The sequence below is a fragment of the Mesoplodon bidens genome (assembly GCF_964165515.1).
Source record: "Mesoplodon bidens genome assembly, chromosome: 11".
Taxonomy (NCBI): Eukaryota; Metazoa; Chordata; class Mammalia; order Artiodactyla; family Ziphiidae; genus Mesoplodon; species Mesoplodon bidens.
In genome coordinates this window covers 21,909,913-21,937,879 of record NC_138167.1, presented here as the reverse complement: position 1 = coordinate 21,937,879, position 27,967 = coordinate 21,909,913, and the positions used below count along the sequence as shown (strand labels likewise).

Below are 27,967 nucleotides of genomic sequence, written 5' to 3'. Positions count from 1 at the left end.
AAATATGGAAAACACAAAAAAGTAGAAAGGAAGGGGGAAAACCAAATCTCACCAACTAATATTACTATTTACAATTACTTCCTTGTAGAATTTTTTCAACAGTTGTTATTATAGTAATTGAAGTCATAGTGTATACTCTGCATTATTTGCATATCATTGTGATAATAACTTTAGTGTTATTACAAATTCTTTATAAATGATTCTAACGGCTGCATAATATACCATTGTATAGCTGTGTCATAGCTACTTAACCACTCTTCTATCGTTGGAATGTATATTTGGGTTTTTTTCACTATCATAAATATGTTTGGTGCCTTTATCTATGTGTATAAAACTTTTTATCTACCAGTTATTTCTTTTCATCTTCTAGTTTTTTGTTTTTTGGGGGGATAGCATCCCAGAAATGAGTTAACAAGGTTAAGGGGCATGAATATTTTTAACCCTGAATTGCTAAATATGATAGTAAAATCCTTCTGGTCTAAACTGTAGTTTACTAAATGTTTTATAAAATGTAAAAATCAGAATCACTGAACTAAAAATAACTTATAGTCTAAATGTAGGCCTCTCTGAATATATTTCTCATATTAAAATTGACCTAACCAGTTTAAACTCATTTGCACCTTATAACATAGACTGAAATATATAAGCAATATTTACAAGGAGAATGCAATACATCTTACAGTAAGAGTGGGAGCTTTTTAACACATCTCTAGCAGTAACTGATAGAGCGAGCATTCAAAAATAATGATATAAGAAATCTGATCCACACAAGAGACAAGCTTGATATGATAGACATATATAGACCACTATACCTAGCAGCTTCAAAATCCAATGTTGTTTGTTTTGAGGTACCTGTGGGGCATTTATACTGGACCAAAAAGATTGATATTATACATGAAACATTTTCTGACTACAATGTAATTATGCTAGACACCATAAAAAGATTGAAATTTAATGAGCTAATAATTTATTTTATGAAATTAGGAAAAGAAGACTAAAATAAATCTAAAGAATTAGGAGAAAGGAAATCATTAAAATAATACCAGAAATAATGAAGTAGAATACAGATTAGTACAGATCAAAAAAGCTAAACATAGGTTCTTCCAAAACACTGGAAACTCTAATAACCTTATGGCAAGATTTTTCCAAAAAAAGGAAAGAGGGAATAAATGAATAAAGATAGGAATGAAGATGGGGTCATAATTTTAGATGCTCTAGAGGTATAAAAGATAAATTCTCATGAATTTAGAAAAACATTATTCTCAAAATTTGAAAATTTAGATGAAATGGAAAAATTCGTAGGAAATTTTTTTTAGAGGTATAGTCAATTCACAATATGTAATTGTGACACACTAATTGTGTTAGTTTCAGGTGTACAGCAAAGCGATTCGATTGTACATATATATATATATGTACTTTTTCAGGTTCTTCTCCATTAGAGGTTATTATAAGATATTGAATATAGTTCCCTCTGCTATACAGTAAATCCTTGTTGTTTATCTATTTTATATATAGAAGTGAGTATCTGTTAATCCCATACTCCTAATTTATCCCTCCTCGCACTTTGTCTTTGGTAACTATAAGTTTGTTTTCTATGTCTGTGAGTCTGCTTTGTAAATAAATTTATTTGTATTACTTTTAAGATTCTACATATAAATATATCATATATTTGGCCCTAGAGAATTTTAACTGACAGAAAAGGAAGCAAAGAGAAATAAAGACCTGCATATTCCTATATTCTTTCTTACACATACTATCCCAATATATAGTGAACTCAACTCTTTTTAAGAGGCTTATAGAAATTTGATATTAAAATTCAACAATGGCAATACAAGAAAGGATAACTATAGGCCCATCTCATTCATGAACAAAGATACAAAAATCTTAACAAAATATTAGCAAACAAAATTCAGAAATGTATAAAGAGAATAACCCATCATGACCAAGACAGCTTTATCCCAGGAACACAAGACTGGTTTAATATTAGTAAATTAATGAATATAATTTACCACAATAGAAGCTTAGTGGAAAAATATGATTATCCTAATAGATTCAGAAATATTAATGAAGAAACACTGAAAGAATTCTTTTTACAATCAGAAACAAGAAGATCTTTTATCAGTACCCCTTTCAACACTGTATTAGAAGAAATGCTAGTAGAATAAGGCAAGAAAACAATATATGAAGTATAAGAATTGGAAAGGAAGAAAAAATTTGTCATTATTGGGAAACAACATGATTGAGAATACAAAAAACACAAAATAATCAACATATAAATTATTAAAACTAGGGAGTGTATCAAGGTTGGCTGTTTGTAAAGTCAATATATAAAAATCAACTGCTTTTCTAATCACCAGTAACAAACTATAAGAAAATGATATTTTAAAAAACATAACTTATAATAACTTCAAAAAATATAGAGTACCTAAATAATAAATGTATTTGGAATAAATGTATGACCTAATAAAAGTATACAAGGTCTCTCTGGAGAAAATTATAAAAATTTATTTAAAATATTGAAAAAGATTCAAATAAATGGAAACATACACCATGCTTATTGACTGGAAGTCTCAATATCAAAGATGTCAATTCTCCTAAAATACATGTGTAATTCCTCTCAAAATATTCTTTTTATTGGTGGGACTTCACAAGCTGAATATAAAATGCACATGGAAGTGCCATGAGTTATGAACAGCCAAGGGAAATGTGGGAGAACTGGACCTCTCATATATCAAGACATTATAAAGCTATGGCAATTAAGACAGTGTGGTATTGGTGCGGAGATAGACCAAAGGAAAAGAACGGAGAGACCAGACATGTAAATATGGATATCTGCTAAATGTCAGAGATGGAATGTTCAGATCAATGTGAGGAGACCAGCTTTTTAATAAACAGTCCTGGGCCAACTGATTTTCTCTATGGAAAAGAATAAAACCAGATCTCCTACTACCATATGCCAAATATAAAAACCAAACCAAATATAAACACTCAATTCAACTGGATTGAAGACCTAAATGTAAAAGGCCAAAATAAACAGAAAATACTCTGAAGGAGAAAGAATATCTTTGTTATTGGTGTAGAAAGAACTTCCCAAAACAAAAACTAAAAACAATAAAGGAAAAGACTGATCAATTCAATCTTCTTAAAATTAAGTTAACATTGATCAAAAGACACTATAAAGAGAATAAAACTGCAAGTCACAGACTGGGAGAAGATGTTTGTTACACACATAAACAATAAAGTGTTACCATGTAGACTGTATAAAGAATGGCTTTGCATCATTAAGAAAAAGACCAACACAAGAACCCAGCAGAAAACTGGATAAAAGACTTTAATGGGCCCTTCATAAAAGAAATTCCAATTGTCAATACAAAAATGAAAAGATAATCTCATTAGTAATCAGGAAAACCCAAAGTAAACTATAGTGATAGACTATATACCCATCTAATGGCTACAAATGAAAAGTCTGATGATACCAAGTGTAAGTGAGAAAACAGAGCAATGGAAAGAGAAATGGAACAGTCATGCTCTGTTGGTGGGAAAGTACATTGCTACAACACTTTGGAAACCTTTTTTGCATTACTTAATAAAGTAGAACACATGCAAATAATATGGTTTAGCATTTCACTTCTAAGTATACGGAGAAACTCTTAATATATCTTAAGAGATATGTACAAGAAATACATTCACAGCATTGCTTGCAGTTGAACAACAAAAAATAATGAGAACTGGAAACTATAATTTCCATCAACAGATGGGTAAATTGTTTATTCTTTGAATGGAATACCAAGAATAGTAAAAATGAATAAAGTACTGATATACTCAGCATGGATGAATCTCAAAATAATGATGCTAGGTAAGAAAAAAAAAAGTCACAGCCAAAACAGTAGCATCTTTTTAAAAAAACTGTATAAAGTTCAAAAGCAGGTAAAACTAACTAATATGTTTTTACTGATATCTACATAGGTTACCTCACTATATAGAAAAGAAAGGGAACAGCTAACACAAAAGTTAGAATTCTCTTTGGGAGAAGAAAGGGGGGTGCAATCAGTGAGGGATATACGGGTACATTTTTTTTTTTTGCCTTTATTATGTTGAGGTAGGTTCCCTCATAAATGGGTGTTGAATTTTGTCAAAAGCTTTTTCTGCATCTATTGAGATGATCATATGGTTTTTATTCCTCAATTTGTTAATATGGTGTATCACCTTGATTGATTTGCATATATTGAAGAATCCTTGCATCCCTGGGATAAATCCCACTTGATCGTGGTGTATGATCCTTTTAATGTGTTGTCGGATTCTGTTTGCTAGTATTTTTTTTGAGGATTTTTGCATCTATATTCATCAGTGATATTGGTCTGTAATTTTCTTTTTTTGTAGGATCTTTGTCTGGTTTTGGTATCAGGGTGATGGTGGCCTCATAGAATGAGTTTGGGAGTGTTCCTCCCTCTGCAATTTTTGGGAAGAGTTTGAGAAGGATAGGTGTTAGCTGTTCTCTAAATGTTTGATAGAATTCACCTGTGAACACATCTGGTCCTGGACTTTTGCTTCTTGGAAGATTTTTAATCACACTTTCAATTTCATTACTTGTGATTGGTCTGTTCATATTTTCTATTTCTTCCTGGTTCAGTCTTGGAATGTTATACCTTTCTAAGAATTTGTCCATTTCTTCCAGGTTGTCCATTTTATTGGCATAGAGATGCTTGTAGTAGTCTCTTAGGATGCTTTGCATTTCTGCGGTGTCTGTTGTAACTTCTCCTTTTACGTCTCTAATTTTATTGATTTGAGTCCTCTCCCTCTTTTTCTTGACAAGCTGGCTAATGGTTTATCAATTTTGTTTATCTTCTCAAAGAACCAGCTTTTAGTTTTATTGATCTTTGCTTTATTTCATTTATTTCTGCTCTGATCTTTATGATTTCTTTCCTTCTGCTAACTTTGGGTTTCATTTGTTCTTCTTTCCCTAGTTCCTTTAGGTGTAAGTTTAGATTGTTTATTTCAGATTTTTCTTGTTTCTTGAGGTAGGCTTGTATAGCTATAAATTTTACTCTTAGAACTGCTTTTGATGCATCCCATAGGTTTTGGATCATCGTGTTTTCATTGTCATTTGTCTCTAGGTATTTTTTGATTTCCTCTTTGATTTCTTCAGGGATCTCTTGGGTATTTAGTAACGTATTGTTTACGCTCCATGTGTTTGTGTGTTTTACATTTTTTCCCTGTAATTCATTTCTAATCTCATAGCTTTGTGGTCAGAGAAGTTGCTTGATATGATTTCAATTTTCTTAAATTTACTGAGGCTTGATTTGTGACCCAACATGTGATCTATCCTGGAGAATGTTCTGTGCGCACTTGAGAAGGAAGTGTAATCTGCTGTTTTTGGATGGAATGTCCTATAAATATCAATTAAATCTATCTGTTCTATTATGTCATTTAAAGCTTCTGTTTCCTTATTTATTTTCATTTTGGAAATCTGTCCATTGGTGTAAGTGAGGTGTTAAAGTCCCCCACTATTATTGTGTTACTGTCGATTTCCTGTTTTATAGCTGTTAGCAGTTGCCTTATGTATTGAGGTGCTCCTATGTTGGGTGCATATATATTTATAATTGTTATATCTTCTTGGAATGATTTCTTGATCATTATGTAGTGTCCTTCCTTGTCTCTTGTAACATTCTTTATTTTAAAGTCTAGTTTATCTGATATGAGTATTGCTACTCCAGCTTTGTTTTGATTTCCATTTGCATGGAATATCTTTTTCCATCCCCTCACTTTCACTCTGTATGTGTCCCTAGGTCTGAAGTGAGTCTCTTGTAGATAGCATGTATATGGTTCTTGTTTTTGTATCCATTCAGCAAGCCTGTGTCTTTTGATTGGAGCATTTAATCCACTCACGTTTAAGGTAATTATCGATATATATGTTCCTATGACCATTTTCTTAATTGTTTTGGGTTTGTTCTTGTAGGTCCTTTTCTTCTCTTGTATTTCCCACTTAGAGAAGTTCCTTTAGCATTTGTTGTAGAGCTGGTTTGGTGGTGCTGAATTCTCTTAGCTTTTGCTTGTCTGTAATGCTTTTGATTTCTCCAGTGAATCTGAATGAGATCCTTGCCGGGTAGAGTAATCTTGGTTGTAGGTTCTTCCCTTTCATCCCTTTAAGTATATCCTGCCACTCCCTTCTGGCTTGTAGAGTTTCTGCTGAGAAATCAGCCGTTAACCTTATGGGAGTTCCATTGTATATTATTTGTCGTTTTTTCCTTGCTGCTTTCAATCATTTTTGTCTTTAATTTTTGTGAATTTGATTACTATGTGTCTCGGTGTGTTTCTCCTTGCGTTTATCCTGTATGGGACTCGCTGCGCTTCCTGGACTTGGGTGGCTATTTCCTTTCCCATGCTGGGAAGTTTTCAACTATAATCTCTTCAAATATTTCCTCGGGTCCTTTCTCTCTCTTCTCCTTCTTGGACCCTATAACGCGAATGTTGTTGTGTTTAATGTTGTCCCAGAGGTCTCTTAGGCTGTCTTCATTTCTTTTTATTCTTTTTTCTTTATTATTTTCCGCAGCAGTGAATTCCAGCATTCTGTCTTCCAGGTCACTTATCTGTTCTTCCGCCTCAGTTATTCTGCTGTTGATTCCTTCTAGTGTAGTTTTCATTTCAGTTATTGTATTGTTCATCTCTGTTTGTTTGTTCTTTAATTCTTCTGGGTCTTTGTTAAACATTTCTTGCATCTTCTCGATCTTTGCCTCCATTCTTTTTCTGAGGTCCTGGATCATCTTCACTATCATTATTCTGAATTCTTTTTCTGGAAGGTTGCCTATCTCTGCTTCATTTAGTTGTTTTTCTGGGGTTTTATCTTGTTCCTTCATCTGGTACATAACCCTCTGCCTTTTCATCTTGTCTATCTTTCTGTGAATGTGGTTTTTGTTCCACTGGCTGCAGGACTGTAGTTCTGCTTGCGTCTGCTGTCTACGCTCCATACAGGTACTTCTAAGGAATTCATGTTCCACTTCTTAACCTAGGTGTGGGTTCATAGAGAATTGTTTTGTTTTCATCCTTTTAACTACATATGTAATTTTTACAGTCCCCTCTAGGTATAATGGATCCCACCATAAAGAAGTGAGGAGAATAATTTTACCAATGATCATTGGGAAGGAAGTTTCTAATTTACTATATCCCAAGACTTTTAGGCCTGGACTCTCTTCATGGGACCAATTCGGGACCATCAGGTACCACATGAGATTAATTACGGTTTCAGCCCCTAGACTTCGTTCTAATGTATTTTGAATGGCAGAACACCATCTGTCTCCAGAGAAAAATGTGGGGAAATTTATTAAATAGCAGATCAATAGGAACAATTCACTATGTAATATTAGACCCCTCCCATTTCCCTCCCACCCCCCAACACAGACTCAAGCAGGCACACTCTTTCCCTCACATAAGTTCAAAACAGAAATAAAATGAAGATCCCTTTTTGCCTCTCATTCTAGAAGGCATGATCTCCACGTCAATCCTACTTCCTTATTAACCTTGAAAATAAGAAATGGACTATCTTTAGGCAGGCAGAATATACTCCTTTTCACAAAATCAAAATCTGAATCACCTAAGGGGCTTATTTTTATATTCCTTAATGGGTGGGGGAGTATTGCCCCATAATTAGCTATGTTCCATTATGAAGCTATGTCAGTAGAAGTGTATTCAAAACAGGGCTTTCTGTAAACAAAAGAAAAAAATGGGCTAATGGGATTACGTAGTTCTGGAAGAAAGGATCTGTTCCTTGGAAACAATTCATGTAGTGGATTTTTATTTGTTAGGTGACTCACAATTTAAAGAGTAAAGCTTTCTTTTTAACCTTCCAGTTTACTTTACTTTCAGCCTCCACATATACTTATGTAGAAGATGAGATCATGCATTGAGAACTGAAATTTAACTCTGCTTTTATATAACTCATTTTGGAGGTATGATTTAACACTTTGGTATTGTCTTTCCTCACCAAATTGGGTCACTTCTCAATGGTGAAAGTAATTTGTGTTATTTAACACTCTGTAAAATAACGCAGAATTTAGATTGAAAAAAGATATTGTGATTATCTTTTACAAAGGAAGTTTGTGGTTTTATTTCAAATGAGATCCACAGTAAATCTCGCTCCACTCTACGTGCATCTCCCTGGTGATGGTAATCAATCTAACAATAATTTAAAGTATTTAGTATCAACTCCTCAAGCATGGAAATAAATTGTGGGAAATGAGCTGCTGCTTAGGAGCCATAAGCAGGGGAGACCAAGTAGCCACGTGGCTTAGGCCCATAGTTACAAAGAGGTTCAACTTTAAAATTTGACGTTATGCTTGAGAGAATATATTTACACACATACATATACATACATATATATATTTACACACATACATATACATGTGCACACATATTTGATTCACAGAGGTGCAATGGCAGAATGGAAAAAATATACTTCTTTAAAAACAAAAAATTTTGTCCCATTACCTAGTTCCTTGCCAGTGTGCTGCATGTTAAAATTTATGTAAAATTTAAATTATTCCATGAATAATTTTTGTTGTTAAAAACCATTTTTTCAATGTAAACATTAAAATTACTTCCTTAAAAAATGGAAGTGGCCTTTGCTTCTTATCTTCTGAGAGTCTATGCCCACAAAATCTTTTTAATCTGGTCTACACACTGTAAGCTGAGGCACCTGGTGGTCTAGTGTCTAGGATTCGACACTTTCACACTATAAACTGGTGTTTTTTTTTTCCTTTGGACAAGTCATTTAACATATCTCAGCCTGTTTCTTTAATACAGAAGTAATTTCCTGCAAACCTCATGGTTTCTTTTGGGAATCAAATAATGTATTTGAAATCTGTTTGAAAGCCAAAAGTTTAATGATGCTAAGTAACTAGTCCAGAGAAATTTGAGTCCAGTGTTTTTATTTTGTTTTACATTTTGTTTTCCAAAGGAAAATTTTAAAAAATTGAAGCATAGCTGATAGAGGGACTTCCCTGGTGTTGCAGTGGTTAAGAATCCGCCTGCCAATGCAGAGGACACAGGTTCAATCCCCAGTCCGGGAAGATCACACATGCCACGGAACAACTGAGCCCGGGTGCCACAACTACTGAGCCTGCACTCTAGAGCCCATGCACCACAACTACTGAAGCCCGCAGGCCCTAAAGCTCGAGCGCCGCAACTACTGAGCCTGCGTGCTGCAACTACTGAAGTCCACGCACCTAAAGCCTGTGCTCTGCAACAAGAGAAGCCACCGCAATGAGAAGCCTGTGCGCCACAACGAAGAGTAGCCCCTGCTCGCTGCAACTAGAGAAAAGCCCGTGTGCAGCAACGAAGACCGAATGCAGCCAAAAATAAATATAAAGAAAAGTATAGTTGATGTACGGTATTACATAAGTTACAGGTGTACAATATAGTAATTCACAATTTTTAAAGGTTATATTCCATCTCCAGTTATTATAAGATATTGGCTACATTCCCTGTGTTGTACACTATACCACTGTAGCTTATTTTATACATAATACTTTGTACCTCTAAATGCTCAACTCCTATAGTGCCCCTCCCCCCTCTCCCCCTCCCTACTGGTGACCACTAGTTTGTTCTCTATATCTGGGAGTCTGCATTGTTTTTGGTTACATTCACTAGTTGGTTCTATTTTTTTGGTTCCACGTAAGTGATATCATATGATATTTGTCTTTCTCTGTCTGACTTATTTGACTTAGCATAATACCCTCCAAGTCCATCCATGTTGCTGCAAATGGCAAAATTTCATTCTTTTTTATGGCTGAGTAGTAGTCCATTGTGTGTGTGTGTGTGTGTGTATCATATCTTCTTTATCCATTCATCTCTTGATGGACATTTAAGTTGCTTCCATATCTTGATAATTGTAAAGAATGCTTCTATGAACATTGGGTGCATGTATCTTTTTGAATCAGTGTTTTTTGTTTTTTTCCAGATAAATACCCAGGAGTGGGGAATTCCCTGGCAGTCCAGTGGTTAGGACTCCATGCTTTTCACTGCCAAGGGCCCAGGTTCAATCCCTGGTTGGGGAACTAAAATCCCATAAACTGGGTGGCACGGCCGAAAAAAAAAAAAAAAAAAAAAAAAACAACCCAGGAGTGGAATTGCTGGTTCATATGATAGTTCGATTTTTAGCTTTTTGCAAAACCTCCATACTATACTCCACAGTGGCTGCACCAATTTACATTCCCACCAGTAGTGTACAAGGGTTCCCTTTTCTCCCCGTCCTTGGCAACACTTGTTACTTGTGGTAGTTTTAATGACAGCCATTCTGACAGGTGTGAGGTGATATCTCATTGTGGTTTTGATTTGCATTTCCCAGATGATTAGCAATGTTGAGCATCTTTTCATGTGCCTGTTGTCCTCTTTGGAAAAAATGTCTATTCAGTTCTTCTGCCCATTTTTTAATCCGGTTGTTTGTTTTTTATGTTGAGTTGTATGAGCTATTTACATATGTTGAATATTAACCCCTCATCAGTCACATCATTTGCAAATATCTTCTCCCATTCAGTAGGTTGTCTTTTTGCTTTGTTGATGGTTTCCTTTGCTGGGCTAAAGCTTTTAAGTTTAATTAGGTCCCACTTGTTTATTTTTGCTATTATTTTCTTTGCTTTTGGAGCCAGATCCAAAAAAACTGCTACAATTTATGTCAAAGAGTATTCTGCCTATGTTCTCTTATAGAAATTTTATGATTTCCAGTCTTACACTTAGGTCTCTAATCCATTTTGAGTTTATTTTTGTATATGGTGTTAGAGAATGTTTTAATTTCTTTTTTTTTTTTTTTTGCGGTACGCAGGCCTCTCACTGTCATGGCCTCTCCCGTTGTGAAGCACAGGCTCCGGACGCGCAGCCTCAGCGGCCATGGCTCCCGGGCCTAGCTGCTCTGCGGCATGTGGGATCCTCCTGGACCAGGGCACGAACCCGTGTCCCCTGCATTGGCAGGCGGACTCTCAACCACTGCACCACCAGGGAAGCCCTAATTTCACTCTTTTACAAGTAGCTGTCCAGTTTTCCCAGTACCACTTATTGAAGAGACTGTCTTTTCTCCACTGTATATTCTTGCCTCCTTTGTCATAGATTTACAATAAGTGTGTGTGTTTATTTCTGGGCTCTCTTATCTGTTCCAATGATCTATGTGTCTGTTTTTGTACCACTGCCATACTATTTTGAATAGTAAAGCTTTGTAGTATAGTCTGAAGACAGGGAGTGTGATTTCTCCACCACTGTTCTCTTTTCTAAAGACTGTTTTGGCTATTCGAAGTCTTCTGTGTCTCCATACAAACTTTAAAATTATTTGTTCTAGTTCTGTGAAAAATGCCACTGATATTTTGAAAGGGATTACACTGAATCTGCACCCTGCCTTGGGTAGTATGGTCACTTTATTTATTTTATTTTATTTTTTTAAATTTATTTTTATTTTTTAATTTTTTGCTTTATAACAAATTTAATCAGTTATACATATACATATGTTCCCATATCCCCTCCCTTTTGCGTCTCCCTCCCACCCTCCCTATCCCACCCCTCCAGGCAGTCACAAAGCACCGAGCTGATCTCCCTGTGCTATGCGGCTGCTTCCCAATAGCTATCTACCTTACGTTTGGTAGTGTATATATGTCCATGCCGCTCTTTCACTTTGTCACAGCTTACCCTTCCCCCTCCCCATATCCTCCAGTCCATTCTCTAGTAGGTCTGTGTCTTTATTCCTGTCTTACCCCTAGGTTCTTCAGGACATTTTTTTTCTTAAATTCCATATATATGTGTCAGCATACAGTATTTGTCTTTCTCTTTCTGACTTACTTCACTCTGTATGACAGACTCTAGGTCCATCCACCTCATTACAAATAGCTCAATTTCGTTTTTTTTTTTATGGCTGAGTAATATTCCATTGTATATATGTGCCACATCTTCTTTACCCATTCATCCGGTGATGGACACTTAGGTCGTTTCCATCTCCGGGCTATTGTAAATAGGGCTGCTATGAACATTTTGGTACATGTCTCTTTTTGAATTATGGTTTTCTCAGGGTATATGCCCAGTAGTGGGATTGCTGGGTCATATGGTAGTTCTATTTGTAGTTTTTTAAGGAACCTCCATACCGTTCTCCATAGTGGCTGTACCAATTCACATTCCCACCAGCAGTGCAAGAGTGTTCCCTTTTTTCCACACCCTCTCCAGCATTTACTGTTTCTAGATTTTTTGATGATGGCCATTCTGACTGGTGTGAGATGATATCTCATTGTAGTTTTGATTTGTATTTCTCTAATGAGTAAAGATGTTGAGCATCCTTTCATGTGTTTGTTGGCAGTCTGTATATCTTCTGTGGAGAAATGTCTATTTAGGTCTTCTGCCCATTTTTGGATTGGGTTGTTTGTTTTTTTGTTATTGAGCTGCATGAGCTGCTTATAAATTTTGGAGATTAATCCCTTGTCAGTTGCTTCATTTGCAAATATTTTCTCCCATTCTGAGGGCTGTCTTTTGGTCTTGTTTATGGTTTCCTTTGCTGTGCAAAAGCTTTTAAGTTTCATTAGGTCCCATGTGTTTATTTTTGTCTTTATTTCCATTTCTCCAGGAGGTTGGTCAAAAAGGATCTTGCTGTGATTTATGCCATAGAGTGTTCTGCCTATGTTTTCCTCCAAGAGTTTGATAGTTTCTGGCCTTACATTTAGGTCTTTAATCCATTTTGAGCTTATTTTTGTGTATGGTGTTAGGGAGTGATCTAATCTCATACTTTTACATGTCCCTATCCAGTTTTCCCAGCACCACTTATTGAAGAGACTGTCCTTTCTCCACTGTACATTCCTGCCTCCTTTATCAAAGATAAGGTGACCATATGTCCGTGGGTTTATCTCTGGGCTTTCTATCCTGTTCCATTGATCTATCTTTCTGTTTTTGTGCCAGTACCGCACTGTCTTGATTACTGTAGCTTTGTAGTATAGTCTGAAGTCAGGGAGCCTGATTCCTCCAGCTCCATTTTTCGTTCTCAAGATTGCTTTGGCTATTCGGGGTCTTTTGTGTTTCCATACAAATTGTGAAATTTTTTGCTCTAGTTCTGTGAAAAATGCCAGTGGTAGTTTGATAGGGATTGCATTGAATCTGTAGATTGCTTTGGGTAGTAGAGTCATTTTCACAATGTTGATTCTTCCAATCCAAGAACATGGTACATCTCTCCATCTATTTGTATCATCTTTAATTTCTTTCATCAGTGTCTTATAATTTTCTGCATACAGGTCTTTTGTCTCCTTAGGTAGGTTTATTCCTAGATATTTTATTCTTTTTGTTGCAATGGTAAATGGGAGTGTTTCCTTGATTTCACTTTCAGATTTTTCATCATTAGTATATAGGAATGCCAGAGATATCTGTGCATTAATTTTGTATCCTGCAACTTTACCAAATTCATTGATTAGCTCTAGTAGTTTTCTGGTAGCATCTTTAGGATTCTCTATGTATAGTACCATGTCATCTGCAAACAGTGACAGCTTTACTTCTTCTTTTCCGATTTGGATTCCTTTTATTTCCTTTTCTTCTCTGATTGCTGTGGCTAAAACTTCCAAAACTAGGTTGAATAAGAGTGGTGAGAGTGGGCAGCCTTGTCTTGTTCCTGATCTTAGTGGAAATGGTTTCAGTTTTTCACCATTGAGGACGATGCTGGCTGTGGGTTTGTCATATATGGCCTTTATTATGTTGAGGAAAGTTCCCTCTATGCCTACTTTCTGCAGGGTTTTTATCATAAATGGGTGTTGAATTTTGTCGAAAGCTTTCTCTGCATCTATTGAGATGATCATATGGTTTTTCTCCTTCAATTTGTTAATATGGTGTATCACGTTGATGGATTTGCGTATATTGAAGAATCCTTGCATTCCTGGAATAAACCCCACTTGATCATGGTGTATGATCCTTTTAATGTGCTGTTGGATTCTGTTTGCTAGTATTTTGTTGAGGATTTTTGCATCTATGTTCATCAGTGATATTGGCCTGTAGTTTTCTTTCTTTGTGACATCCTTGTCTGGTTTTGGTATCAAGGTGATGGTGGCCTCGTAGAATGAGTTTGGGAGTGTTCCTCCCTCTGCTATATTTTGGAAGAGTTTCAAAAGGATAGGTGTTAGCTCTTCTCTAAATGCTTGATAGAATTCGCCTGTGAAGCCATCTGGTCCTGGGCTTTTGTTTGTTGGAGGATTTTTTATCACAGTTTCAATTTCAGTGCTTGTGATTGGTCTGTTCATATGTTCTATTTCTTCCTGATTCAGTGTTGGCAGGTTGTGCATTTCTAAGAATTTGTCCATTTCTTCCAGCTTGTCCATTTTATGGGCATAGAGTTGCTTATAGTAATCTCTCATGATCTTTTGTATTACTGCAGTGTCAGTTGTTACTTCTCCTTTTTCATTTCTAATTCTATTGATTTGAGTCTTCTCCCTTTTTTTCTTGATGAGTCTGGCTAATGGTTTATCATTTTGTTTATCTTCTCAAAGAACCAGCTTTTAGTTTTATTGATCTTTGCTATCGTTTCCTTCATTTCTTTTTCATTTATTTCTGATCTGATTTTTATGATTTCTTTCCTTCTGCTAACTTTGGGATGTTTTCGTTCTTCTTTCTCTAATTGCTTTAGGTGCAAGGTTAGGTTGTTTATTCGAGATGTTTCCTGTTTCTTAAGGTGGGATTGTATTGCTATAAACTTCCCCCTTAGAACTGCTTTTGCTGCATCCCATAGGTTTTGGGTCGTCGTGTCTCCATTGTCATTTGTTTCTAGGTATTTTTTAATTTCCTCTTTGATTTCTTCAGTGATCACTGCGTTATTAAGTAGTGTATTGTTTAGCCTCCATGTGTTTGTATTTTTTACAGATCTTTTCCTGTAATTGATATCTAGTCTCATAGCATTGTGGTCGGAAAAGATACTTGATACAATTTCAATTTTCTTAAATTTACCAAGGCTTGATTTGTGACCCAAGATATGATCTATCCTGGAGAATGATCCATGAGCACTTGAGAAAAATGTGTATTCTGTTGTTTTTGGATGGAATGTCCTATAAATATCAATTAAGTCCATCTTGTTTAATGTATCATTTAAAGCTTGTGTTTCCTTATTTATTTTCATTTTGGATGATCTGTCCATTGGTGAAAGTGGGGTGTTAAAGTCCCCTACTATGATTGTGTTACTGTCGATTTCTCCTTTTATGGCTGTTAGTATTTGCCTTATGTATTGAGGTGATCCTATGTTGGGTGCATAAATATTTACAATTGTTATATCTTCTTCTTGGATCGATCCCTTGATCATTATGTAGTGTCCTTCTTTGTCTCTTCTAGTAGTCTTTATTTTAAAGTCTATTTTGTCAGATATGAGAAATGCTACTCCAGCTTTCTTTTGGTTTCCATTTGCATGGAATATCTTTTTCCATCCCCTTACTTTCAGTCTGTATGTGTCTCTAGGTCTGAAGTGGGTCTCTTGTAGACAGCATATATATGGGTCTTGTTTTTGTATCCATTCAGCCAATCTGTGTCTTTTGGTGGGAGCATTTAGTCCATTTACATTTAAGGTAATTATTGATATGTATGTTCCTATTCCCATTTTCTTAATTGTTTTGGGTTCGTTATTGTAGGTCTTTTCCTTCTGTTGTGTTTCCTGCCTAGAGAAGTTCCTTTAGCATTTGTTGTCAAGCTGGTTTGGTGGTGCTGAACTCTCTCAGCTTTTGCTTGTCTGTAAACGTTTTAATTTCTCCATCAAATCTGAATGAGATCCTTGCTGGGTAGAGTAATCTTGGTTGCAGGTTTTTCTCCTTCATCACTTTAATTATGTCCTGCCACTCCCTTCTGGCTTGTAGAGTTTCTGCTGAGAGATCAGCTGTTATCCTGATGGGGATTCCCTTGTGTGTTATTTGTTGGTTTTGCCTTGCTGCTTTTAATATGATTTCTTTGTGTTTAATTTTTGACAGTTTGATTAATATGTGTCTTGGCGTATTTCTCCTTGGATTTATTCTGTATGGGACTTTCTGTGCCTCCTGGACTTGATTAACTATTTCCTTTCCCATATTAGGGAAGTTTTCAACTATAATCTCTTCAAATATTTTCTCAGTCCCTTTTTCTCTTCTTCTTCTGGAACCCCTATAATTCGAATGTTGGTGCGTTTAATGTTGTCCCAGAGGTCTCTGAGACTGTCCTCTGTTCTTTTCATTCTTTTTTCTTTATTTTGCTCTGCAGCAGGTATTTCCACTATTTTATCTTCCACCTCACTTATCCGTTCTTCTGCCTCAGTTATTCTGCTATTGATCCCATCTAGAGTATTTTTTATTTCATTTATTGTGTTTTTAATCGATGCTTGATTCATCTTTAGTTCTTCTAGGTCCTTGTTAACTGTTTCTTGCATTTTGTCTATTCTATTTCCAAGATTTTGGATCTGGGAAATAGAATCTTGGATCATCTTTACCATCATTATTCTGAATTCTTTTTCAGGTAGACTGCCTATTACCTCTTCATTTGTTAGGTCTGGTGGGTTTTTATCTTGCTCCTTCTCCTGCTGTGTGTTTTTCTGTCTTCTCATTTTGCTTATCTTACTGTGTTTGGGGTCTCCTTTTTGCAGGCTGCAGGTTCGTAGTTCCCGTTGTTTTTGGTGTCTGTCCGCAGTGGCTAAGGTTGGTTTAGTGGGTTGTGTAGGCTTCCTGGTGGAGGGGACTAGTGCCTGTGTTCTGGTGGATGAGGCTGGATCTTGTCTTTCTGGTGGGCAGGTCCACGTCTGGTGGTGTGTTTTGGGGTGTCTGCGGACTTTTTATGATTTTAGGCCACCTCTCTGCTAATGGGTGGCGTTGTGTTCCTGTCTTGCTAGTTGTTTGGCTTAGGGTGTCCAGCACTGTAGCTTGCTGGTCGTTGAGTGAAGCTGGGTGCTGGTGTTGAGATGGAGATCTCTGGAAGATTTTCGCCGTTTGATATTATGTGGAGCTGGAAGGTCTCTTGTGGACACGTGTCCTGAAGTTGGCTCTCCCACCTCAGAGGCACAGCACTGACTCCTGGCTCCTCAATTTGCGATGATGTGTTGTCTATTCATGTATTCCACAGATGCAGGGTACATCAAGTTGATTGTGGAGCTTTAATCCGCTGCTTCTGAGGCTGCTGGGAGAGGTTTCCCTTTCTCTTCTTTGTTCTCACAGCTCCTGGGTCTCAGCTTTGGATTTGGCCCCGCCTCTGCGTGTAGGTCGCCGGAGGGAGTCTGTTCTTCGCTCAGACAGGACAGGGTTAAAGGAGCAGCCTCTTCGGGGACTCTGGCTCACTCAGGCCGGGCGGGAGGGAGGGGCACAGAGTGCGGGGCGAGCCTGCCGCAGCAGAGGTCAGCGTGACGTTGCACCAGCCCGAGGTGCGCCGTGCGTTCTCCCAGGGAAGCCGCCCCTGGATCCCGGGGCCCCGGCAGTGGCGGGCTGCACAGGCTCCCGGAAGGGTGGTGTGGACAGTGACCTGCGCTTGCACACAGGCTTCTTGGCGGCGGCAGCACCAGCAGCCCCAGCGTCCCACGCCCGTCACTGGGCTCCGCGCTTTCAGTCGTGACTCGCGCCCGTCTGTGGAGCCCCTTTAAGCAGCACTCTTAATCCCCTCTCCTCGCGCACCAGGAAACCAAGAGGGAAGAAAAAGTCTCTTGCCTCTTCGGCAGCTCCAGAATTTTCCCGGACTCCCTCCCGGCTAGCTGTGGCACATTAGCCCCCTTCAGGCTGAGTTCTCGCCGCCAGCCCCAGTCCTCTCCCTGCGCTCTGACCGAAGCCCGAGCCTCAGCTTCCAGCGCCGCCCGCCCTGGCGGGCGAGCAGACAAGCCCCTCGGGCTGGTGAGTGCCGCTCGGCACCGATCCTCTGTGCGGGAATCTCTCCGCTTTGCCCTTCCCAGGTACGTGGGGAGTTTCTTGCCTTTTGGGAGGTCTGGGGTCTTCTGCCAGCGTTCAGTAGGTGTTCTGCAGGAGTTGTTCCACGTGTAGCTGTATTTCTGGTGTATCCGTGGGGAGGAAGGTGATCTCCACGTCTTACTCTTCCGCCATCTTACCCGAAGTCCCTGGTCACTTTAATAATATTAATTATTCCAATCCAAGAACATGGTATAGCTTTCTGTTTGTGTCATCTTCAATTTCTTTCATCAGTGTCTTATAGTTTTCTGAGTACAGATCTTTTACCTCTTAGGTAGGTTTATTCGTAGGTATTTTATTCTTTTTGATGCAATGATAAATGGGATTGTTTCTTTAATTTCTCCAATAGGTTATTGTTACTGTATAGAAATGCAACATTTCTGTACATTAATTTTGTATCCTGCAACTTCACCAAATTCATTGATGAGCTCTAGTAGTTTTCTGATGGCATCTTTAGGATTTTCTATGTGTAGTAGGATGTCACCCGCAAAGAGTGACAGTTTTACTTCTTCTTTTCCAATCTGGATGACTTTTATTTCTTTTTCTTGTCTGATTTTGTAGCTAGGACTTCCAGTACTATATTGAATAAAAGTGGTGAGAGTGGGCATCCTTGTCTTGTTCCTGATCTTAGAGGAACTGCTTTCAGCTTTTCATCACTGAGGATGATGTTAGCTATGGGTTTGTCATATATGGCCTTTATTATGTTGAGGTATGTTTCCTCTATGCCCACTTTCCTGAGAGGTTTTTTTTTTATCATAAATGGATGTTGAATTTTGTCAAAAGCTTTTTCTATATCTATTGAGATGTTCATATGGTTTTTAATTCTTCAGTTTGTTAATGTGGTATATCACATTGATTTGTGAATATTAAAAAATTCTTGCATCCTGGGATAAATCCCACTTGATCATTGTGTATGATTCTTTTAATCTATTGTTGGATTCGGTTTGCTAGTATTTTGTTGAGGATTTTTGTATCTATGTTCATCAGTTGATATGGGCCTGAAGTTTTCTTTTTTTGTGATATCTTTGTCTGCTTTTGGTATCAGGGTGATGCTGGCCTCACAGAGTAAGTTCAAGAGTGTTCCTTCCTCTACAACTTTTTGGAATAGTTTGAGAAGGATAGATGTTAACTCTTCTCTGAATGGTAGAATCCACCTGTGAAGCCACCTGGTCCTGGACTTTTGTTTGTTGGGAGTTTTAAAATTACTGATTCAATTTCAGTACTGGTAATTGGTCTGTTCATATTTTCTATTTCCTTTTGGTTCAGTCTTGGGAGATTTGCACCTTTCTAAGAACTTGTCCATTTCTTCTAGGTTGTCCATTTTATTGACATAGAGTTGTTCTTAGCAGTCTCTTATGATCCTTGGTATTTCTGTGGTGTCGGTTGTAACTTCTCTTTTTTCATTTCTGATTTTGTTGATTTGGGCCCTCCCCCTTTTTTTCTAGATGAATCTGGTTAAAGGTTTATCGATTTTGTTATCTTTTCAAAGAAACAGCTTTTAGTTCCATTGGTCTTTTCTGTATTTGTCCCTATTTCATTTATTTCTGCTCTGATCTTTATGATTTCTTTCCTTCTATTAATTTTGGGTTTTGTTTGTTCTTCTTTCTCTAGTTGCTTTAGGTGTAAGGTTAGGTTGTTTATTTAAGATTTTTCTCCTTTCCTGAGGTAGGCTTGTATCACTATAAACTTCCCTCTTAGAACTACTTTTGCTGCATCCCCTAGGTTTTAGATTGTCATGTGTTTGTTTTCATTTGTCTCCTCTTTGATTTCTTCAGTGATCCCTTGGTTGTTTAGTAGCATATTGTTTTAGCCTCCAAATGTTTGTGTTTTTGTAATTTTTTTCTTGCAGTTGATTTCTAGTCTCATAGCATTATGGTCAGAAAAGATGCTTGATGTGTTTTCAATTTTCTTAAATTTACTGAGGCTTGTTTTGTGGCCTAGCATGTAATCTATCCTGGAGAATGTTCCATGTGCACTTGAAAAGAATGTGTATTCTGCTGCTTTCAGATGCAATGCTCTCCCTATATATAACAATTAAGTCCATCTGTTCTGATGTATCATTTAAGGCCAAGGTTTCCTTATTGATTTTCCATCTGGATGATCTGTCTATTGATGTAAGTGGAGTGTTAAAGCCCCCTACTATTATTGTGTTACTGCCAATTTCTCCTTTTACATCCATTAATATTTGCCTTATATATTTCGGTGCTCCTATGTTAGGCACATATAGATTTAAAATTGTTATATCTTCTTCTTGACTGATCACTTGATAATTATGTAGTGCCCTTCTTTGTCTCTTTTAACAGTCTTTGTTTTAAAGTCTCTTTTGTTGGATATAAATATTGCTACTCCACCTTTCTTTTGACTTCCATTTGCACAGAATACCTTTCTCCATTCCCTCACCTTCAGTCTGTGTGTGTCTTTAGAATCAAATTGAGTCTCTTGTAGGCAGCATATATACAGGTCTTCTTTGGTATTCATTTAGCCACTCTATGTCTTTTGATTGGAGCATATAATCCATTTACATTTAAGGTAATTATTGATATGTATGTTCTTACTGCTATTTGGTTAATTGTTTTGGGGTTATTTTGTAGGTCTTTTTTTCCCTTCTTTTGTTCTCTTCTCTTGTGATGATGACTATCTTTAGTGTTATGTTTGGATTCATTTTTCTTTTTTTGTGTGTATATCTATTATAGATTTTTGATTTGTGGTTACCATGAGTTTTTATATAGCTATCTATCTATCTATCTATCTATCTATCTATCTATGGTTGTTTTAAGTTGCTGGTCTCTTAATTAAAATGCATTTTAACAACCCTGCATTTGTACTCTCCTCCCCTCATAATTAATGTTTTTGGTATCACATTTTACATCTAATTGTTTTGTGTATCCCTTAACTGCTTATTGTGGATAGAGATGATTTTACTACTTTTGTCTTTTAACCTTCCTACTAGCTTTGTGTGTGGATGATTTCTTACCTTTACTGTGTGTTTGCTGTTACTGGTGAGCTTTTCATTTTGTAATTTTCATGTTTCTAGTTGTGGCCTTTTCTTTTTCACTTAGAGAAGTTCCTTCAACATTTTTTGTAAAGCTGGCTTGGTGGTGCTGAACTCTTAGCTTTTGTCTGTAAAGCTTTCGATCTCTCCATCCAATCTGAATGAGAGACTTGCTGGGTAGAATATTCTTGGTTTTAGGTTTTTCCCTTTCATCACTGTAGATATATCATGCCACTCCTTTATGGTCTGCAGAGTTTCTATTGAAAAGTCAGCTGAAAGCCTTATGGGAGTTCCCTTGTATGCTGTTGCTCTTCCCTTGCTGTTTGTAATATTCTCTCTTTATCTTTAATTTTTCTCATTTTAATTACAATATGTCTTGGTTTGTTCCTCTTTGGGTTAATTCTGTATGGGACTCTCTGTACTTCTTGGACTTGGGTGACTGTTCCCTTTCCCAGGTTAGGGAAGTTTTCAGCTATTATTTCTTCAAATATGTTCTCAGCCACTTTCTCTCTCTTCTCCTTCTGGGACCCGTATAATGTGAATATTAGTGCGCTTGATGTTGTCCCAGAGGCCTCTTAAGCTGTCATTTCTTTTCATTCAAAAAGAGTCCATTGTTGATGAACCACTGCAGATGCTTAAGGTGTCAGTCAAGAAAAGGAACTGAGTTAAATGTCTTTGAATCTTTTTTTAATTAAAAAAAGTTAAACTTTTAATTTTGAAATAATTTCAAACTTGTAAAAATAATACAAAGAATTCCCATATACCCTTCAATCAGATTCCCCAAATGGTAATGTCTTAGTTAACTCCAGTCTAATTATCAAGACCAGGATATTAACACTGATGTAGTATTATTATTTAATTTATACACCTTATTCAAATTTTGCCAATTTTCCCCCTAATGTCCAGAATCCAATCCAGGATCACATGATACATTTAAGTATCTATTATTTGTCCTCAGTTTTCTTTAAACATCTGGTTTTCTTTCGTCTTTCTTGAGATTTTTGAAGGGCACTGGGCAGGTATTGTATAGACTGTCTTTCAGTTTAACTCTTTCTGTTATTCCCTCATGACTAAATTCAGGTTATGCACTTTTTTCAAGAATACCGCAGAATTGGTTTCTGTGTCCTTCTCAGTACTAAATGCTTTCACTTTAAGTTTAATTGCTTCTGGTGCTTTTTGTTGCCTCATTAAGATCCTATTCTTCAGGATGCCAAATGGTGTTCAGCTCATGGAATCCACAGAAGAAGAGGCAGGGGAAAGATTTATGAGATCCTCTATTTAGGCTGTAAACTCCATCACTGGAAAGCTTTCAGAATCATGTCATTTTTTAGCTCCAAATCTTAGCACAGGGCTTGACATATGGTGTTTAGGGTTTGCTGAAGGAATGAATCACATTTCATTTCATTACCCCCAGACATTCAAAAGAGAATCTGAAAGAGGTGTAAAATCAGGATTTCCAGATTCATGTATGGGATGGGCTGCTGGGATGATGAAATTCCCAGAATAAGGAATATGCAAATCCCCATGGGATGGGCTGCTGGGATGATGAAATTCCCAGAATAAGGAATACGCAAATCCCCACTGTACCTACTTCACAAACAAGGAGGCCTAATCCCTACCATTACTTCATTTTTACCATTTTTCTTCCACAAAAGGAAAAATATACCTGATCGTCCGCTGGAAAAAAAGAAGGCACTGTGTGGCATGAGATTTGGCAATCGGAAGTAGCTTTCTGGAGTAACAAGCAGTAGTTGTTTCACAGGTTTGTGCTAATGCATTACAATGGAAACCAAATGCTGTTTCTTACCACTGACAAATTACTGTAAGATGCTTAGTCAATAATAAAAATGCAGTACTAGTTGGCACTATTCAGGAAAAATACCAACTCACTATATATATACAAATTATGAAAAAGCTTTTGCTCAGCAGAGGTTAAAAACACACTAGTATTCCACAATATTTTTTAAGAGTTTAACCCAGGTGGACAATATGTCTAAAAGGGTTAAGATTTAGTACCTGCCCTTAAGAAGCTTATGATCCTGTATATGTTTGTGCATATGCAGGTGCACAGACACAGAAATCAAATACTGAATGCAATTAGACCTAGATGGAGGCACAGGTTTATGAGTTTATGCTGCCAGAACACAGAGGGAAGCACACTTAATTCTGTTTTGGGAAAGGAGTAACATTTGAAAGCATTTTTTGTATGGGTATTTCAGACTAAGAGAACACCATGAACAGGAGGTGAAACAAATGCATTTAGTATAATCCTATGCTATCATTAAAAATGACGTTTAGGTAATGAATCCAGAAAACATATCAAAGTCAGGTGTTAGAAAATGCATCTGCTGATATGACTCTGATCAGTAAAATTGGACTTTTTCAAAACAAATTTTACCTTCTCACACATGAAACTAAATGCACACTAAATTGACAGAACACCTATCAGACTAGAAACCAGATACCTAATCATCATGCACCATCCAGAAATGCAGCTTCCCAAGAAAATTCAAAATAGGGATGAGGTTTAGATTCACTGATATTTTGGACTTCCCTGGTGGCACAGTGGTTAAGAATCCGCCTGCCAATGGAGGAGACAAGGGTTCGATCCCTGGTCCAAGAAGATCCCACATTCCGTGGAGCAACGAAGCCTATGCACCACAACTACCGAGCCTGTGCTCTAGAGCCCATGAGCCACAACCTCTGATCCTGCATGCCACAACTACTGTAGCCCATGCGCCTAGAACCCGAGCTCCTTAACAAGAGAAGCCACTGCAATGAGAAGCTGCACACCACAATGAAGAGTAGCCCCTGCTCGCCGCAACTAGAGAAAGCCCATGCACAGCAAAGAAGACCCATTGCAGCCAAAAATAAATAAATAAAATAAATTTATTTCAAAAATGTATAAAAAAAAGGATTCATTGATATTTCATGCAAGTCCATCAAGATTTATTTATCCATGAATCCTTACTACACTTGGAGAAGGCAGGCAAGTGCGTCCCGCATGACCACCTTTCCTGAGTTTCAATCCAAACAGCCAAGCAAACCCTGAAGAAAAGCAGATATTTAGCCAGACTGGTCTTAACTGAAGCCAGCAGAATATCTTGCTCAAAATGGGGGCTCATAGTGGGTGTTGAGATACAAGAGCCTAATTAGGTAATTTTCCAAATTTCCATCCATTCTCTTCAACAGGACTTGTCAACAGAATCTTCACACTTCAAACATCCCTACTCTTTTTGAAGGGTACTCAATTTCAGACTCCAGTGCATGCCTTCCTATTCTGGAAGAATTGCACCTGTGATAACCTGGTTCTTCCACCATCTCAGCCTCAGTCACCGTGGAAGAGGAGAATCTGAACGTTGATTCAAAGGCAAGATTTTTACGTGGGTCTATCTACAGGGAGAAAATGAAGGAAACCACAAGGACACCCAGACAAAGTCTTATGAGGGAGACACTTTGCATTCACTAATAAATTAGCATCCTGTTTTTACATGTCAAAAAAATGACATTTAACGTTTCTCCCTATGATAGCAGCCTGCGTCACTGGTACCTCCCTCTTCTGTTTGTTGAAAAGTGCAACACCTTTGGCGAGTGGGTGTGGTTTGGAGGAAGAAGTTTCAGGGGCTGATAGAAGTTATATTCTAGGAAGTGCTTATTATTTTCTTGTAGCACCGTCCAGTTGCTGCATTTGAAGAACGCTCTACTTGGTATTTGCCCTGTTATTTAATCTAAAGTCAGAGGGTCTGGAATTTTATTTTAATTTTGGTCTTATTTATGTATGTTTAATTCACATGCACTCTTTTCCTTTTTTTTTGAAATATAAAAACTTTTAATGACGTATAGTTGATTTACAATGCTGTGGCAATCTCTGCTGTACAGCAAAGCGACTCAGTTGTACACAGAGACATTCTTTTTTAATATTCTTGTCCATTACGGTTTATCACAGGTATTGTGTACAGCTCCCTGTGCTGTACATTAGGACCTTGTTTTTTATCCATTGTAAATGTAATAGTTTGCATCCACCAACCCCAAACTCCCAGTCCACCCCTCTCCATCCCCTCCTCTTCCCTGGCAACCACAAGTTTGTTCTCTATGTCCATGAGGCTGTTTCTGTTTTGGAGATGTGTTCATTTGTGCCATATTTTAGATTCCACATATAAGTGATATCATATATTTGCCTTTCTCTTTCTGACTTACTTAAATTTGTATGATAATCTCTAGTTGCATCCATGTTGCTGCAAATGGCATTATTTTGTTCTTTTTTATGGCTGAGTAGTATTCCATTGCATATATGTACCACATCTTCTTTATCCATTCACCTGTCAATGGACATTTAGGTCATTTTCATGTTTTGGCTATTGTGAACAGTGCTGCTACGAACAGAGGGGTGCATGTATCTTTTTGAATTACAGTTTTGTCTGGGTATATTCCCAGGAGTGGGATTGCTGTATCATATGGTAATTCTGTTTTTAGTTTTCTGAGGAACCTCCATACTGTTCTCCATAATGGTTGTACCAACTTACATTCCCGCCGACAGTGTAGGAGGGTTCCCTTTTCTCCACACAGAGGGTCTGGAATTTCAACCTGACCTGTGGACCAGAGAGGTTGAAAGTGCTTTACTCTTGGTTGATACCCACGTTGCCCTTCTGCCTGGGAGTCTGTCTGGCCCCTTTCCATAAACATTTTTTTTTCCAACCCTTACAGCTCTTCAGTAGAAACTTGTTACATATATCATCATTTGTGAAGTTGGAGAGTCACAGCTTCAGCTATTTGACAGGCTTCCCAAAGGGAAGGCTTTGATCTCCATCACTCAGAGACTCTCAGCAGCAAGCTGCTCTCCCATCTCTCCTTTCCTGCTGTGCCACCTCACACAAGGCTCTGAGGAGCAGGCTCCTTCTCAGGTGATGGGCACTCCCTACTTGGTTTGTTAACAGGCAGTGTGAGGCAGAAATAAGAGGACATAATTTTAATTTTTTCTTAGCACCCAATTTGGATGCTGTTATGGAGTGAATGCGTCCCACAAAATTCATATAAAATCTAATCCCCAATGTGATTCTGTTTGGAGGTGGGGCCTTTGGGAGGTAATTAGATCCTGAGAGTGGAGTCCTCAAGAATGGGATTAGTGCCCTTATCAGAAGAGGCCAGAGAGCTGGCTGTCTTTCTGCCACATGAGGCTACACCAAGAAGCTGGCCAGCTGCACCATCAGAGCACTCTCTCCAGAACCCAACCACACTGAAACCCTGATCTCAGACTTCCAGCCTGCAGGACCATGAGAAATAAATTTCTGTTGTTGACAAAAAATAAAATAATGTTTATGGGTTTTATAAATATGGAAAATGTTTATGTAATATTTAGTTTAAAAAGCAGGATGAAAGACACAGAGACTACATAATATCAAGAAACTAGGATAATGTATTTTCAGGGGGAAAAAAATCTAGAAAGAAACACAGTGAAATGTTTCCAAGTGTTCTGTCTGAGTGGCCAATTAAAGCTTTTTTTCCTTTTTCCTTTTCTGTATTGTTCTAAAATTTTACGAGTGTCATGTCTTACTTTTGTAAGACATACCTACAGTTCAGAAAGAAAAAAGAATATATATGAAGTATTAGGGAATAGCAAGTAGATCTGTATGGCTGCATACAGTGTGAAACATTAGGAAATCAAGCTGGAAACATAGACTGAGCTAGTTGGTGGAGGGCCCTGGATGTCCTACTGAGGAGTCTGAGCTTGATTTCCAGGTAGCAGGGAGCTGGTGAAGTTACCTAGCACTGCATTTCAGCCCCCTTTGTTTCTTGGCCAATCAGCACTAAGGCAGAGGGCACATTTGTTCTCTCTTCTAGGAACCGGTCTTCCCATCATAAGCTACAACTTTTTTTTTTTTTTTTTGCGGTACGCGGGCCTCTCACTGTCGTGGCCTCTCCCGTTGCGGAGCGCAGGCTCTGGACGCGCAGGCTCAGCGGCCATGGCTCACGGGCCCAGCCGCTCCGCGGCATGTGGGATCTTCCCGGACCGGGGCACGAACCCGTGTCCCCTGCATCGGCAGGCGGACTCTCAACCACTGCGCCACCAGGGAAGCCCACAAGCTACAACTCTTATCCTAATGCATTCCACCTTTGTCCAACCTGAATGGCTCACTTCTTACCTGGGTTCCTATTTATTTCTGTAATGAAGATTGTACTCAGAGCTGTTCACTGAACCCTTTCCGGCTTGGCTGGGAAAATAAGGCTTTGCTGCCAAGCATGAGCAGGGAAAGCCAAAGACCCTTCCACATGGGGATCAGGGTCCCACCTAAGGATCAACCACTACATATCTCAGATCAGAAGGATCCACCTCTCCTGCGTAGGCTGAAAGGAGGAAATTTTATACTCTTGGCCTTGACTTCAAACGTAGCAAAATGTCTAAAAGCTGGAGAACCAAAGCAGAGAAAATAGGTGGCTTTACTTGCCCAAGGCCAGTCACTAGCCAGGGAAGTATGCAGAAAGTCAAAAGAACAAATGAATAAATGATGCCTACAACATCCTACAATTGACCGTTGAACAATACAGGTTTGAACTGCACAGGTCCACTTATACAAGGATTTCTTTCACTAAATACATACTAGGGTACTACACAGTTGGCAGTTGGTTGAATCTGTGGATGTGGAACCATGGATACAGAGAGCTTGTAAAGCTATACAAGGATTTTTGACTGCATGGAGGGTAGGGCACCACAATCCCCGCTATTGTTCAAGGGACAACTGTAGTAAAATAGTGCATCACAGAGTACAGGCTGGTAGGAAAGCAAGAGACACCAAAAAGGAGCTGAAAGAACAGGCAGGTGGCTGGAATGTTTGTGTAAGTGGGAGAGTCATAAAAATACAAGACCATGGTCAGCAGGGAGAAGTTCAGACTTGGGGATTCAGAGGTAAAACATCTGCAGCTGATTCAAGGGCCAAGTAAGAGGTGTCCAAGGCGGGCACTGCAGTGCAGTGACGATGGGGTATGCTGGAGAAGAGAAGAAAGACCAAAGTCATCCAGGATGACATTAGGGGTTGGGCAGGAGAGGAAAATGTCTAAGAACACAAGGGGCAGCATCCTGGAGGTGGGTAGATGA

At 38.0% G+C, this 27,967-nt stretch overlaps 1 protein-coding gene across 5 annotated transcripts in view; it reads right to left on the bottom strand.

Moving 5' to 3' along the window:
- The window catches only part of BMAL2 (basic helix-loop-helix ARNT like 2), a 102,181-nt gene that overhangs the window by 55,395 nt on the left and 18,819 nt on the right, over nucleotides 1-27,967 (bottom strand). The window contains exon 1 of one of the 5 annotated variants that reach the window (XM_081248997.1): nucleotides 25,401-25,456. The exons of the other annotated variants lie outside the window; for them this stretch is intronic. The gene's annotated coding sequence lies outside the window, so the exon portion shown is untranslated. Of the gene's footprint in view, nucleotides 1-25,400; nucleotides 25,457-27,967 lie in introns of those variants that run through there. 5 annotated transcript variants of the gene reach the window in all.